The sequence below is a fragment of the Tachypleus tridentatus genome, chromosome 3, assembly GCF_004210375.1.
Source record: "Tachypleus tridentatus isolate NWPU-2018 chromosome 3, ASM421037v1, whole genome shotgun sequence".
NCBI classification, from domain to species: Eukaryota; Metazoa; Arthropoda; class Merostomata; order Xiphosura; family Limulidae; genus Tachypleus; species Tachypleus tridentatus.
The window spans coordinates 107,470,162-107,485,194 of NC_134827.1; the positions used below are offsets into that span (position 1 = coordinate 107,470,162).

Here is a 15,033-nt window from a genome sequence, read left to right on the forward strand (position 1 = left end):
AAAAATTAACTAATTATAGTTAGGCTTAGCTAATAGTATAGGCTAATAAGGGTAACAACGAGTCATATCACATTATCAAAACGTCAAGCACGTGAAATCTTTCACTGGCGAATGGTACCAGCATATTTCAGAACCATCTTTAAAAGTTTACGTTTGTTTCAGTTTCCAACAACCCCCACCCCAATGGCTCAGCAGCAAGTCTGCAGGCTTAAGACGCTAAAAAAATAAAAGTAGTATTTTTCTATATCCGTGCAGTACAGATAGCCCATAAAGTCGGGTGGTGCTTAACAAGAACCACACCCTACAGGGGTGAGTGCATGCATCGGGAAACGTGGTAATAAATGAATTTCATATAATAACAGCTCAAGTAATGGAAAGATAATAACGGAACTTGAGAATAATGAACCGTATTAAAGAGTCGCTCGTGTTGAATGAAGTGAGTTATCACACTTCCGGTTTCATCAAAGACTTGTAATTTCTTTTTTTTCATTAAAGACTTGTGAGCTACTCGAGTTGTGTAGACCCCCGTGTGGTGGTTGGTTATTTTACAGATAGAAGTGGGATGAAGTAATTTTCTTACGTTTGTCTGTGTAGTTATTGTTTTTGTTTTTGCTCCCTGCAGACCGACGGTCGACGTGTTTGAAATTCTCCAACTTTTGGTTCTCACAATTAGGTAGTTTTTATAGTAGATGAAACCGTTTCTCAAAACTGTAGTTACCATTCTATAGAGGTCTGAGCAAAAAAGTTCGAAATCAAACATGACACGATATTCTGTTCAGTAAACACGAAGATCAGTTTGATTGGATTGTTTGTGTGTGTGTGTGAGTTTTGCTTTGGTTGTCTGCAAGCAGCTGGACAGGAAGCTGTCTGCACACTGCCCACAACGGGTATTGAAAGCCGGGTTTTAGCGTTTTAGGTTTCAGACTTCCCGCTGAGCCACTGGTTATTTAAGTTACTACAGTACACGTTTGTTCTTAAACAAGTACAAATTAGTATCACGGGTATCGAAACCCGGACTCTAGCGTTGTAAGTCCCCAGACGCTCTGCCACTGGGGGGTGTAACATCTAAGATAAAAAAAAACAAAAACACGAAACAAGCGTTGATTAAAACTCAAACTGAACTCGGTTGTTTTAAACCTAATCATCGTTTGAAACGTTGGAAATCAGTGAATATTTCTTTCATATTTCACGTGTTCATTCTATCAGAGCGGTGATAACGTATGGGTTAGGGAGATCTAAAAATGATGCAAGTGTCACGAAATATTGTGATAACTCGTTTGTCTGTCGAGAGAGGGCTAGTGACGTGCACTAATTTGTCTTCAATGGATATTTGTACACTTATTTGATGGTCTGCAAGCAGCTTCACAGACATGTTGACTTGAATATTCCGCCTGCTAGTTGTGTTCTAATAAAGTAACATGTTTCTAACTTGTTACTCCTATAATTCAAGTACTTAACCGTTATTTTGGGATATCTTACATCAACTACATTGCTCCGAGAGTACGAATAATTACTGTATTTGAAATTTAAATGTAATTTTTAATTTATCTTCACGAGATCCTGGTCAGCACTTTATGTGAAGTGACTGTAATTAATCTAAAATTCATAACTCGTTCATTCTTATTGTTCCTGGACAGAAAGTGTTATTTCCAAATTGCTTATGCCTAAAGTGAATGGCAAAAATCTATTTTTCTCTTCAAACTTTCTTTTTGTGACCTAAAAAATGAAATTTTCAAATTTACCCATTTTTTAGAACATTCAAAGTAGATTCAGTGTTGAGTAGCTGATAGAGAACATTCTCGAACTTACGATCATTTTCAAGAACCTTTTAGAATTTTCTAGAACATTTCGGGAAGATTCAGAGCTGAATAGCTGGTAGAGAATGTTCTCGAACTTACAAGGATTTTCAAGAACTTTCTAGAATGCTGTAGAATTTACGATAATTTTCAAGAACCTTTTAGAATTTTCTAGAACTCTCCATAGTAATATATGTACAGGGGCTCACCACTCACCACATCAGTTTAGTTCTAGCTGCCTAAGTGAACACATAGACCTATCTGATTTTATCAGAGGTGGCATCAAGAAGCTGCAATCATTCTGCTATGTATGTGGTCAATTTATCAAGACAAGAGTGAAAAAGTACTCTGTGACAGCATCTGTTAAAATGTGTGAAGCCTACAAGTCATATTTCGACATGGCTGTCGGACAAACCCTGGGCACCTGCAAAAACACTCTAGAAGGTAAGACGAACGATTTCTGCTGGCTTGAATAGTAATATTTTATATTATACAAATCTTAGACCTTTTAAAATTTAAATACATTTTAATTTATATTTTTTCAATTTCTAATAGTATAGAAAAATATTACATATAAAATATTTTGCATGAACCTCTTACACATTAGTTGTGGATGAAATAAGTTTATTCTTCATACTAACAATTTTATTTTGCTCTTTTTGCAGGATGGTACAGAGGGGAAAAGAGAGCCACGAAGCTCGCTATTCTAAGAATTTGGTGTGAACCCACTGACCACTCAAGCAATTGCTACTTCTGCATGGTGGACCTTTACAAACGTCGGGCTGGCAAGAATGCATCTGCTATCATGTATCCGGACCTCTTGATATGGAGTCTGCAGCTTTCAAGTACCTTCGAGACTTCTTTCCTAAGCTGTCCGAGGCAAAGATCAAAACTGGTGTCTTCGTTGGACCACAAATAAAGAAGATCCTGGAGTGCACAGAATTCCCCAAGAAACTCAGTAGGAAGGACAAAAAACGCTTGAGGCAGCTTTGTCGCAGTGGTTCGGGGCTTCTTCGGCAATCACAAGGCCGAAAATTATATGGAACTGGCTGAGGCTCTGGTGAAGAACTACGGCAAAATGGGCTGCAAAATGTCCTTGAAAGTCCATATCCTTGACGCTCATCTTGATAAATTCAAGGAGAACATGGGAGCATACCCACAGGAGCAATTCAAGCGCTTCCACTAAGATATACTGGACTTTGAACGCCGCTACCAAGGAGCGTGTAAGGAAAACATGATGAGAGACTATATTTGGGGGCTGATACATGAAAGTGATTTCCATTACAGTCGCAAATCTCGAAAAACTACCCACTTCTAAACATTTTTGTATAACTTTAGTATAAATACATGTAAATCTTGATTCATATGTTGTTTTATTCAGACCTTATGTAAATGAAAATGTGCAAATTTGCCTGTTTTTACATATAAAATAGGCTAATTTCTAAATTTCATTATCCAGGTCACAAAAGCAAAGTTTGAAGTGAATAATGGTCATTTTCTGTACCTTTAAAACATAAGCAGTTAGGAAATAACACGTATTATCCAGGAACAAAATTTGTGTTTCACCACCAGTTAATAATTGTTAATAAAACCACCAGTTAATAATTGTTAATAAATGATACCACCAGTTAATAATTGTTAATAAATGATACCACCAGTTAATAATTGTTAATAAATGATACCACCAGTTAATAATTGTTAATATATAATACCACCAGTTAATGATTGTTAATATATAATACCACCAGTTAATAATTGTTAATATATAATACCACCAGTTAATAATTGTTAATAAATGATACCACCAGTTAATAATTGTTAATAATTGTTAATAAATGATACCACCAGTTAATAATTGTTAATAAATGATACCACCAGTTAATAATTGTTAATATATAATACCACCAGTTAATAATTGTTAATAAATAATACCACCAGTTAATAACTGTTAATAAATGATACCACCAGTTAATAATTGTTAATATATAATACCACCAGTTAATAATTGTTAATATATAATACCACCAGTTAATAATTGTTAATAAATGATACCACCAATTAATAATTGTTAATATATAATACCACCAGTTAATAATTGTTAATAAATAATACCACCAGTTAATAATTGTTAATAAATAATACCACCAGTTTATAATTGTTAATAAATAATACCACCAGTTAATAATTGTTAATAAATAATACCACCAGTTTATAATTGTTAATAAATAATACCACCAGTTTATAATTGTTAATAAATAATACCACCAGTTTATAATTGTTAATAAATAATACCACCAGTTAATAATTGTTAATAATACCACCAGTTAATAATTGTTAATAATACCACCAGTTAATAATTGTTAATAATACCACCAGTTAATAATTGTTAATAAGTAATACCACCAGTTAATAATTGTTAATAATACCACCACCAGTTAATAATTGTTAATAAATAATACCACCAGTTAATAATTGTTAATAATACCACCAGTTAATAATTGTTAATAAGTAATACCACCAGTCAATAATTGTTAATAAGTAATACCACCAGTTAATAATTGTTAATAAGTAATACCACCAGTTAATAATTGTTAATAAGTAATACCACCAGTTAATAATTGTTAATGAGCAATACCACCAGTTAATAATTGTTAATGAGTAATACCGCCAGTTTATAATTGTTAATAAATAATACCGCCAGTTAATAATTGTTAATAAATAATACCGCCAGTTAATAATTGTTAATAATACCGCCAGTTAATAATTGTTAATAAGTAATACCACCAGTTAATAATTGTTAATAAGTAATACCGCCAGTTAATAATTGTTAATAAATAATACCACCAGTTAATAATTGTTAATAAGTAATACCACCAGTTAATAATTGTTAATAAGTAATACCACCAGTTAATAATTGTTAATAAATAATACCACCAGTTAATAATTGTTAATAATACCACCAGTTAATAATTGTTAATAAATAATACCACCAGTTAATAATTGTTAATAAGTAATACCACCAGTTAATAATTGTTAATAAATAATACCACCAGTTAATAATTGTTAATAAGTAATACCGCCAGTTAATAATTGTTAATAAATAATACCGCCAGTTAATAATTGTTAATAAGTAATACCGCCAGTTAATAATTGTTAATAATACCACCAGTTAATAATTGTTAATAAATAATACCACCAGTTAATAATTGTTAATAAGTAATACCACCAGTTAATAATTGTTAATAAGTAATACCACCAGTTAATAATTGTTAATAAGTAATACCACCAGTTAATAATTGTTAATAAATAATACCACCAGTTAATAATTGTTAATAAGTAATACCACCAGTTAATAATTGTTAATAAATAATACCACCAGTTAATAACTGTTAATAAGTAATACCACCAGTTAATAATTGTTAATAAATAATACCACCAGTTAATAATTGTTAATAAGTAATACCACCAGTTAATAATTGTTAATAAGTAATACCACCAGTTAATAATTGTTAATAATACCACCAGTTAATAATTGTTAATAAGTAATACCACCACTACCAGTTAATAATTGTTAATAATACCACCAGTTAATAATTGTTAATAAGTAATACCACCAGTTGTTAATTGATTTATGAGACAGTGCGACCATTGTTATTAGAATGGTAGGATGAACTCATTACCGAAACTTTAAAAGAACAGTTTCTTTTCACTTTTCCAACTAATCTTTGTGTAACCTCCCACAAACGTTGCAGGAGATCATAGACTTCACGTGTCGCATGAGACATTTTTGTTTTTTGTTGTCTTTTAGGTTCGGTACGTTACAAACAGGTGTGTCTAACTTATATTAGTTATTAAACTGCTTAAACCTAAATCTATCATTGTTTCTGAATGTTAAATCAGTTCAGGTACTTCCTGGTAATTTGTGTTACTTTGATTTAATACATTCGTAATTTGCATTCTATTTATCAATTATATGTCTTGTTGTTGTTGTTGTCTTTTTGGAGGGGGATTTCGTTCCCCGATAAGTCAACGATAATACTACACTTACAGCACTAAAATACTGGGTTCGAGTCTCCAATGTGACTTCTCTCGGTCTTGTTAAAAAAAAACCAATGATTAAAATAAGATTATATTTTAAACGGAGTTTTATTGTTTGGGAAGTAATGTACATTATCACTTCATAGGTCCTCTCTCGAATCTAACAGCAGGGCGCGCGAGAGAATATAGGTACGTTAAGAAATAACCGCACAAAAAACGTCATACGAAACAAAGCTGTAGGAAGACTCGTTTGTAGTTCGAAAAGAGTGCTGGCTGGAAGTGGAGCACATCAGCTGAATCGCTCGAGGAGTCCGCGCAGGTACTGTTTCCAGCCAGAGTATTGTTTCATAACAGTAAGTATTACAGGTGATACGACATCTTATGTCATCTTTCAGCGTTGCACGAGGAGACAGTAATATTATTGTATCGTAAGTTTCGTTTAAAGAGAAAACAAAGCTTTATTTTGAACCACGTGGACAACAATGGAGTATGTGCTACACAGAAACTCGCTTGTATTCCTGTTTCTTATCTTTGTTCTTTGTCCAACCTTCCAATGCAGACGGATTCCTTGGTGGCACATCAAAATCGCACAGAGACAAGGGTATGTCGTTTCATTTCTCTTGAAACTAATTTGGTACTTTTGTGTTGTAATGTTTGTTAAATGGAATGCTGCTGGTTAAATATTTTTATATTATGTGGCTGGTTGTGAGAAGACCAGCCAGTATTACACGTATTGTTCTTTTGTTTTATTGTTCTTTAACAATTCGAACCCGCTCTCTTATTTAAGTATTGTAAGAATTATTCTTAATAACGCGTTGGGCAAAGTCTTAAATTGGGTCTCACGAGATAAACAATATGAAACGATGAATCTTAAATGACATTATTCTGAGTAATAAAAAATAAACCTTGATGTTAGACCAGACTAAATTAATCAGTTGTAGCAAAGTATAAATAATGGTTTGGTATTTAAAAGACACGCTACCAGGTACATTGTTGTAACATGTTCTATAATTGGATGTTTCTTTTCAATTACGTGACAGTTGACACATCAGTTTACTTCTTGATTTACAGACTGCTATAACTCTTATGCTCATGTAGGCCTAAGTTCACGAGCAACGTTTTTACGTTCAACACAATTCACGAGCTGATGGTTACTTGACTTACGTTCACCAACTTTTCAATCACTGAATCGATTTCAAAAATAAGCAATTCACTTAATTACTGACTCTGTTTATCGATAACTATACTGACTCTGTTTATCGATAACTATACTGACTCTGTTTATCGATAACTATACTGACTCTGTTTATCACTAACTATACTGACTCTGTTCATCACTAACTATACTGACTCTGTCCATCACTAACTATACTGACTCTGTCCATCACTAACTATACTGACTCTCTTTATCGATAACTATACTGACTCTCTTTATCGATAACTATACTGACTCTCTTTATCACTAACTATACTGACTCTGTCCATCACTAACTATACTGACTCTCTTTATCACTAACTATACTGACTCTGTTCATCACTAACTATACTGACTCTGTTCATCACTAACTATACTGACTCTGTTCATCACTAACTATACTGACTCTGTCCATCACTAACTGTACTGACTCTGTCCATCACTAACTATACTGACTCTGTTCATCACTAACTATACTGACTCTGTTCATCACTAACTATACTGACTCTGTCCATCACTAACTGTACTGACTCTGTCCATCACTAACTATACTGACTCTGTCCATCACTAACTATACTGACTCTGTCCATCACTAACTATACTGACTCTCTTTATCACTAACTATACTGACTCTGTCCATCACTAACTATACTGACTCTGTTCATCACTAACTATACTGACTCTGTCCATCACTAACTATACTGACTCTGTTCATCACTAACTATACTGACTCTGTTCATCACTAACCATACTGACTCTCTTTATCGATAACTATACTGACTCTCTTTATCACTAACTATACTGACTCTGTTTATCGATAACTATACTGACTCTGTCCATCACTAACTGTACTGACTCTGTCTATCACTAACTATACTGACTTCTGTCCATCACTAACTATACTGACTCTGTCCATCACTAACTATACTGACTTCTGTCTCATCACTAACTATACTGACTCTCTTTATCACTAACTATACTGACTCTGTCCATCACTAACTATACTGATCTGTTCATCACCAACTATACTGACTCTGTCCATCACTAACTATACTGACTCTGTTCATCACTAAGTATACTGACTCTGTTCATCACTAACCATACTGACTCTCTTTATCGATAACTATACTGACTCTCTTTATCACTAACTATACTGACTCTGTCCATCACTAACTATACTGACTCTCTTTATCGATAACTATACTGACTCTCTTTATCACTAACTATACTGACTCTGTCCATCACTAACTATACTGACTCTGTCCATCACTAACTATACTGACTTCTCTTCATCACTAACTATACTGACTTCTGTCCATCACTAACTATACTGACTCTGTCTATCACTAACTATACTGACTCTTTATCACTAACTATACTGACTCTTTATCACTAACGATACTGACTCTGTCCATCACTAACTATACTGACTCTGTCCATCACTAACTATACTGACTCTCTTTATCACTAACTATACTGACTCTGTCCATCACTAACTATACTGACTCTGTCCATCACTAACTATACTGACTCTGTCCATCACTAACTATACTGACTCTCTTTATCGATAACTATACTGACTCTGTCCATCACTAACTATACTGACTCTCTTTATCGATAACTATACTGACTCTCTTTATCACTAACTATACTGACTCTCTTTATCACTAACTATACTGACTCTGTCCATCACTAACTATACTGACTCTGTTTATCGATAACTATACTGACTCTGTCCATCACTAACTGTACTGACTCTCTTTATCGATAACTATACTGACTCTGTCCATCACTAACTATACTGACTCTCTTTATCGATAACTATACTGACTCTGTTTAACGATAACTATACTGACTCTGTCCATCACTAACTATACTGACTCTGTTCATCACTAACTATACTGACTCTGTTCATCACTAACTATACTGACTCTCTTTATCACTAACTATACTGACTCTGTCCATCACTAACTATACTGACTCTCTTTATCACTAACTATACTGACTCTGTCCATCACTAACTATACTGACTCTGTCCATCACTAACTATACTGACTCTCTTTATCACTAACTATACTGACTCTGTCCATCACTAACTATACTGACTCTGTCCATCACTAACTATACTGACTCTGTCCATCACTAACTATACTGACTCTGTTTATCACTAACTATACTGACTCTGTCCATCACTAACTATACTGACTTCTGTTATCACTAACTATACTGACTTCTTTTTATCACTAACTATACTGACTCTGTCCATCACTAACTATACTGACTCTGTCCATCACTAACTATACTGACTCTGTCCATCACTAACTATACTGACTCTCTTTATCGATAACTATACTGACTCTGTCCATCACTAACTATACTGACTCTGTTTATCGATAACTATACTGACTCTGTCCATCACTAACTGTACTGACTCTCTTTATCGATAACTATACTGACTCTGTTTATCGATAACTATACTGACTCTCTTTATCGATAACTATACTGACTCTGTCCATCACTAACTATACTGACTCTCTTTATCACTAACTATACTGACTCTGTCCATCACTAACTATACTGACTCTGTTCATCACTAACTATACTGACTCTCTTTATCACTAACTATACTGACTCTGTCCATCACTAACTATACTGACTCTCTTTATCACTAACTATACTGACTCTCTTTATCGATAACTATACTGACTCTGTCTATCACTAACTATACTGACTCTGTTTATCGATAACTATACTGACTCTGTCCATCACTAACTGTACTGACTCTCTTTATCGATAACTATACTGACTCTGTCCATCACTAACTATACTGACTCTCTTTATCGATAACTATACTGACTCTGTCCATCACTAACTATACTGACTCTCTTCATCGCTAACTATACTGACTCTGTCCATCACTAACTATACTGACTCTGTCCATCACTAACTATACTGATTCTGTCCATCACTAACTATACTGACTCTCTTTTTCGCTAACTATACTGACTCTGTCCATCACTAACTATACTGACTCTGTCCATCACTAACTATACTGACTCTGTCCATCACTAACTATACTGATTCTCTTTATCGCTAACTATACTGACTCTGTCCATCACTAACTATACTGACTCTGTCCATCACTAACTATACTGACTCTGTCCATCACTAACTATACTGACTCTCTTCATCACTAACTATACTGACTCTGTTTATCGCTAACTATACTGACTCTGTTCATCACTAACTATACTGACTCTGTTTATCGATAACTATACTGACTCTGTCCATCACTAACTATACTGACTCTCTTTATCGATAACTATACTGACTCTGTTCATCACTAACTATACTGACTCTCTTTATCGATAACTATACTGACTCTGTCCATCACTAACTATACTGACTCTCTTTATCACTAACTATACTGACTCTCTTCATCACAAACTGTACTGACTCTGTCCATCACTAACTATACTGACTCTGTCCATCACTAACTATACTGACTCTGTTCATCACTAACTGTACTGACTCTCTTCATCACTAACTATACTGACTTCTGTCTATCACTAACTATACTGACTCTCTTTCATCACTAACTATACTGACTTCTGTCCATCACTAACTATACTGACTCTGTTCTTTATCACTAACTATACTGACTTCTGTTCATCACTAACTATACTGACTTCTGTCCATCACTAACTATACTGGACTCTGTCTATCACTAACTATACTGACTTCTGTTCATCACTAACTATACTGACTCTGTTCATCACTAACTATACTGACTCTTTGTTCTATCACTAACTATACTGACTTCTCTTTATCACTAACTATACTGACTTCTGTCTATCACTAACTATACTGACTTCTTTCGTCACTTCTAACTATCTGACTTCTTTATCACTAATTGTACTGACTTTCTTTATTACTACTTATACTGACTCTTCTTTCATCACTTCTAACTATACTGACTCTCTTTATCACTAACTGTACTGACTCTCTTTATCACTAACTGTACTGACTCTCTTCATCACTAACTATACTGACTCTCTTTATCACTAACTATACTGACTCTGTCCATCACTAACTATACTGACTCTGTCCATCACTAACTATACTGATTCTGTCCATCACTAACTATACTGACTCTCTTCATCGCTAACTATACTGACTCTGTTCATCACTAACTATACTGACTCTGTTCATCACTAACTATACTGACTCTGTTCATCACTAACTATACTGACTGTTCATCGCTAACTATACTGACTCTGTTCATCGCTAACTATACTGACTCTCTTTATCGCTAACTATACTGACTCTCTTTATCGATAACTATACTGACTCTGTCCATCACTAACTATACTGACTCTCTTTATCGATAACTATACTGACTCTGTCTATCACTAACTATACTGACTTCTTTCATCAACTAACTATACTGACTTCTGTCTATCACTAACTATACTGACTCTGTCCATCACTAACTATACTGATTCTGTCTATCACTAACTATACTGACTTCTTTTTTCGCTAACTATACTGACTCTGTCCATCACTAACTATACTGACTCTGTCCATCACTAACTATACTGACTCTGTCCATCACTAACTATACTGATTCTCTTTATCGCTAACTATACTGACTCTGTCCATCACTAACTATACTGACTTCTGTCTATCACTAACTATACTGACTCTGTTCATCACTAACTATACTGACTTCTTTTATCACTAACTATACTGACTCTGTTTATCGCTAACTATACTGACTCTGTTCATACTAACTATACTGACTCTGTTTATCGATAACTATACTGACTTCTGTCTATCACTAACTATACTGACTCTCTTTATCGATAACTATACTGACTCTGTTCATCACTAACTATACTGACTTTTATCGATAACTATACTGACTCTGTCTCATCACTAACTATACTGACTTCTTTATTACTAACTATACTGACTCTCTTCAATCATTCATCACAAACTGTACTGACTCTGTCCATCACTAACTATACTGACTTCTGTTCAATCACTAACTATACTGACTTCTCATTACTAACTGTAAACTGATCTTCATTACTAACTATACTGACTCTGTCTATCACTAACTATACTGACTTCTGTCTATCACTAACTATACTTGACTCTTTTCATCACTAACTATACTGACTTCTGTCTATCACTAACTATACTTGACTTCTCTTTATCACTAACTATACTGACTCTTCTTTTATCACTAACTATACTGACTCTGTCTATCACTAACTATACTGACTCTGTCTATCACTAACTATACTGACTCTGTTCATTACTAACTATACTGACTCTCTGTTCATCACTAACTATACTGACTCTGTTCATCACTAACTATACTGACTTCTCTTTATCACTAACTATACTGACTCTGTCTATCACTAACTATACTGACTTTCTTTCATCACTAACTATACTGACTTCTTCTTTTATCACTAACTATACTGACTCTTCTTTATCACTAACTATACTGACTCTGTCTATCACTAACTATACTGACTCTCTGTTTATCACTAACTATACTGACTCTCTTTCATCATAAACTGTACTGATCTGTTCTCCATCACTAACTATACTGACTTCTGTTCATCACTAACTATACTGACTCTGTTCATCACTAACTGTCTGACTTCTCTCTATCACTAACTATACTGACTCTTGTTCATCACTAACTATACTGACTTCTGTTCATCACTAACTATACTGACTCTCTTTCATTACTAACTATACTGACTTCTGTTCATCACTAACTATACTGACTCTCTTTTATCACTAACTATACTGACTCTGTTCATCACTAACTATACTGACTCTGTCTATCACTAACTATACTGACTCTGTCCATCACTAACTATACTGACTTCTGTTCATCACTAACTATACTGACTCTGTCCATCACTAACTATACTGACTTCTCTGTTATCACTAACTATACTGACTTCTCTTTTATCACTAACTATACTGACTCTGTCTATCACTAACTATACTGACTCTCTTTCATTACTACTAACTATACTGACTTTCTTTATTACTAACTGTACTGACTCTTTATTACTAACTATACTGACTTCTCTTTCATCACTAACTATACTGACTTTCTTTATTACTAACTATATTGACTTCTTTTATCACTAACTGTACTGACTTCTCTTCTATCACTAACTATACTGACTTCTTTATCACTAACTATACTGACTTCTGTCTTATCACTAACTATACTGACTTCTGTCTTATCACTAACTATACTGATTCTGTCCATCACTAACTATACTGACTCTCTTCTATCGCTAACTATACTGACTCTGTTCATCACTAACTATACTGACTCTGTTTTATCACTAACTATACTGACTTCTGTTCATCACTAACTATACTGACTCTGTTCATCGCTAACTATACTGACTCTGTTATCGCTAACTATACTGACTTTCTTTATCGCTAACTATACTGACTTTCTTTATCGCTAACTATACTGACTTGTTTATCGCTAACTATACTGACTCTCTTTATTGCTAATCTATACTGACTTTCTTTCATCACTAACTATACTGACTTCTTTATCACTAACTATACTGACTCTGTTCATCGCTAACTGTACTGACTCTCTTCATCACTAACTATACTGACTCTGTCCATCACTAACTATACTGTCTCTGTCCATCACTAACTATACTGACTCTCTTTATCACTAACTATACTGACTGTTCATCGCTAACTATACTGACTCTGTTCATCGCTAACTATACTGACTCTCTTTATCGCTAACTATACTGACTCTCTTTATCGCTAACTATACTGACTCTGTTCATCGCTAACTATACTGACTCTCTTTATCGCTAACTATACTGACTCTCTTCATCACTAACTATACTGACTCTCTTTATCACTAACTATACTGACTCTGTTCATCGCTAACTATACTGACTCTGTTCATCGCTAACTATACTGACTCTCTTTATCGCTAACTATATTGACTCTCTTCATCACTAACTATACTGACTCTCTTCATCACTAACTATACTGACTCTGTTCATCGCTAACTATACTGACTCTCTTTATCGATAACTATACTGACTCTATTCATCACTAACTATACTGACTCTGTTCATCACTAACTATACTGACTCTGTTCATCACTAACTGTACTGACTCTATTCATCACTAACTGTACTGACTCTCTTCATCGCTAACTATACTGACTCTCTTTATCGCTAACTATACTGACTCTCTTTATCGCTAACTATACTGACTCTGTTCATCGCTAACTATACTGACTCTCTTTATCGCTAACTATACTGACTCTCTTCATCACTAACTATACTGACTTCTTTTATCACTAACTATACTGACTTTCTTCATCAAGTAACTATACTGACTTTCTTTATCGCTAACTATACTGACTCTGTTCATCAACTAACTATACTGACTCTGTTCATCACTAACTATACTGACTCTTTCATTGCTAACTATACTGACTCTGTTTATCACTAACTATACTGACTTCTTTCATCACTAACTATACTGACTCTCTTCATCACTAACTATACTGACTCTCTTCATCACTAACTATACTGACTCTCTTCATCACTAACTATACTGACTCTATTCATCACTAACTATACTGATTCTGTTCATCACTAACTATACTGACTCTGTCCATCACTAACTATACTGACTCTGTCCATCACTAACTATACTGACTCTCTTCATCACTAACTATACTGACTCTCTTTATCACTAACTATACTGACTGTTCATCGCTAACTATACTGACTCTGTTCATCGCTAACTATACTGACTCTCTTTATCGCTAACTATACTGACTCTCTTTATCGCTAACTATACTGACTCTGTTCATCGCTAACTATACTGACTCTCTTTATCGCTAACTATACTGACTCTCTTCATCACTAACTATACTGACTCTCTTTATCACTAACTATACTGACTCTGTTC

The 15,033-nt window shown here is 34.2% G+C and overlaps 1 pseudogene across 1 annotated transcript in view; it reads left to right on the forward strand.

Annotated features, from left to right (window-relative positions):
• Window positions 1-6,051: 6,051 nt before the first annotated feature.
• The window catches only part of LOC143245943 (transforming growth factor-beta-induced protein ig-h3-like), a 38,301-nt pseudogene continuing 29,319 nt past the window's right edge, over window positions 6,052-15,033 (forward strand). Inside the window, exon 1 of the transcript XR_013025709.1 lies at window positions 6,052-6,435. The product of XR_013025709.1 is annotated as a transforming growth factor-beta-induced protein ig-h3-like (transcript). The remainder of the gene's footprint in view (window positions 6,436-15,033) is intronic.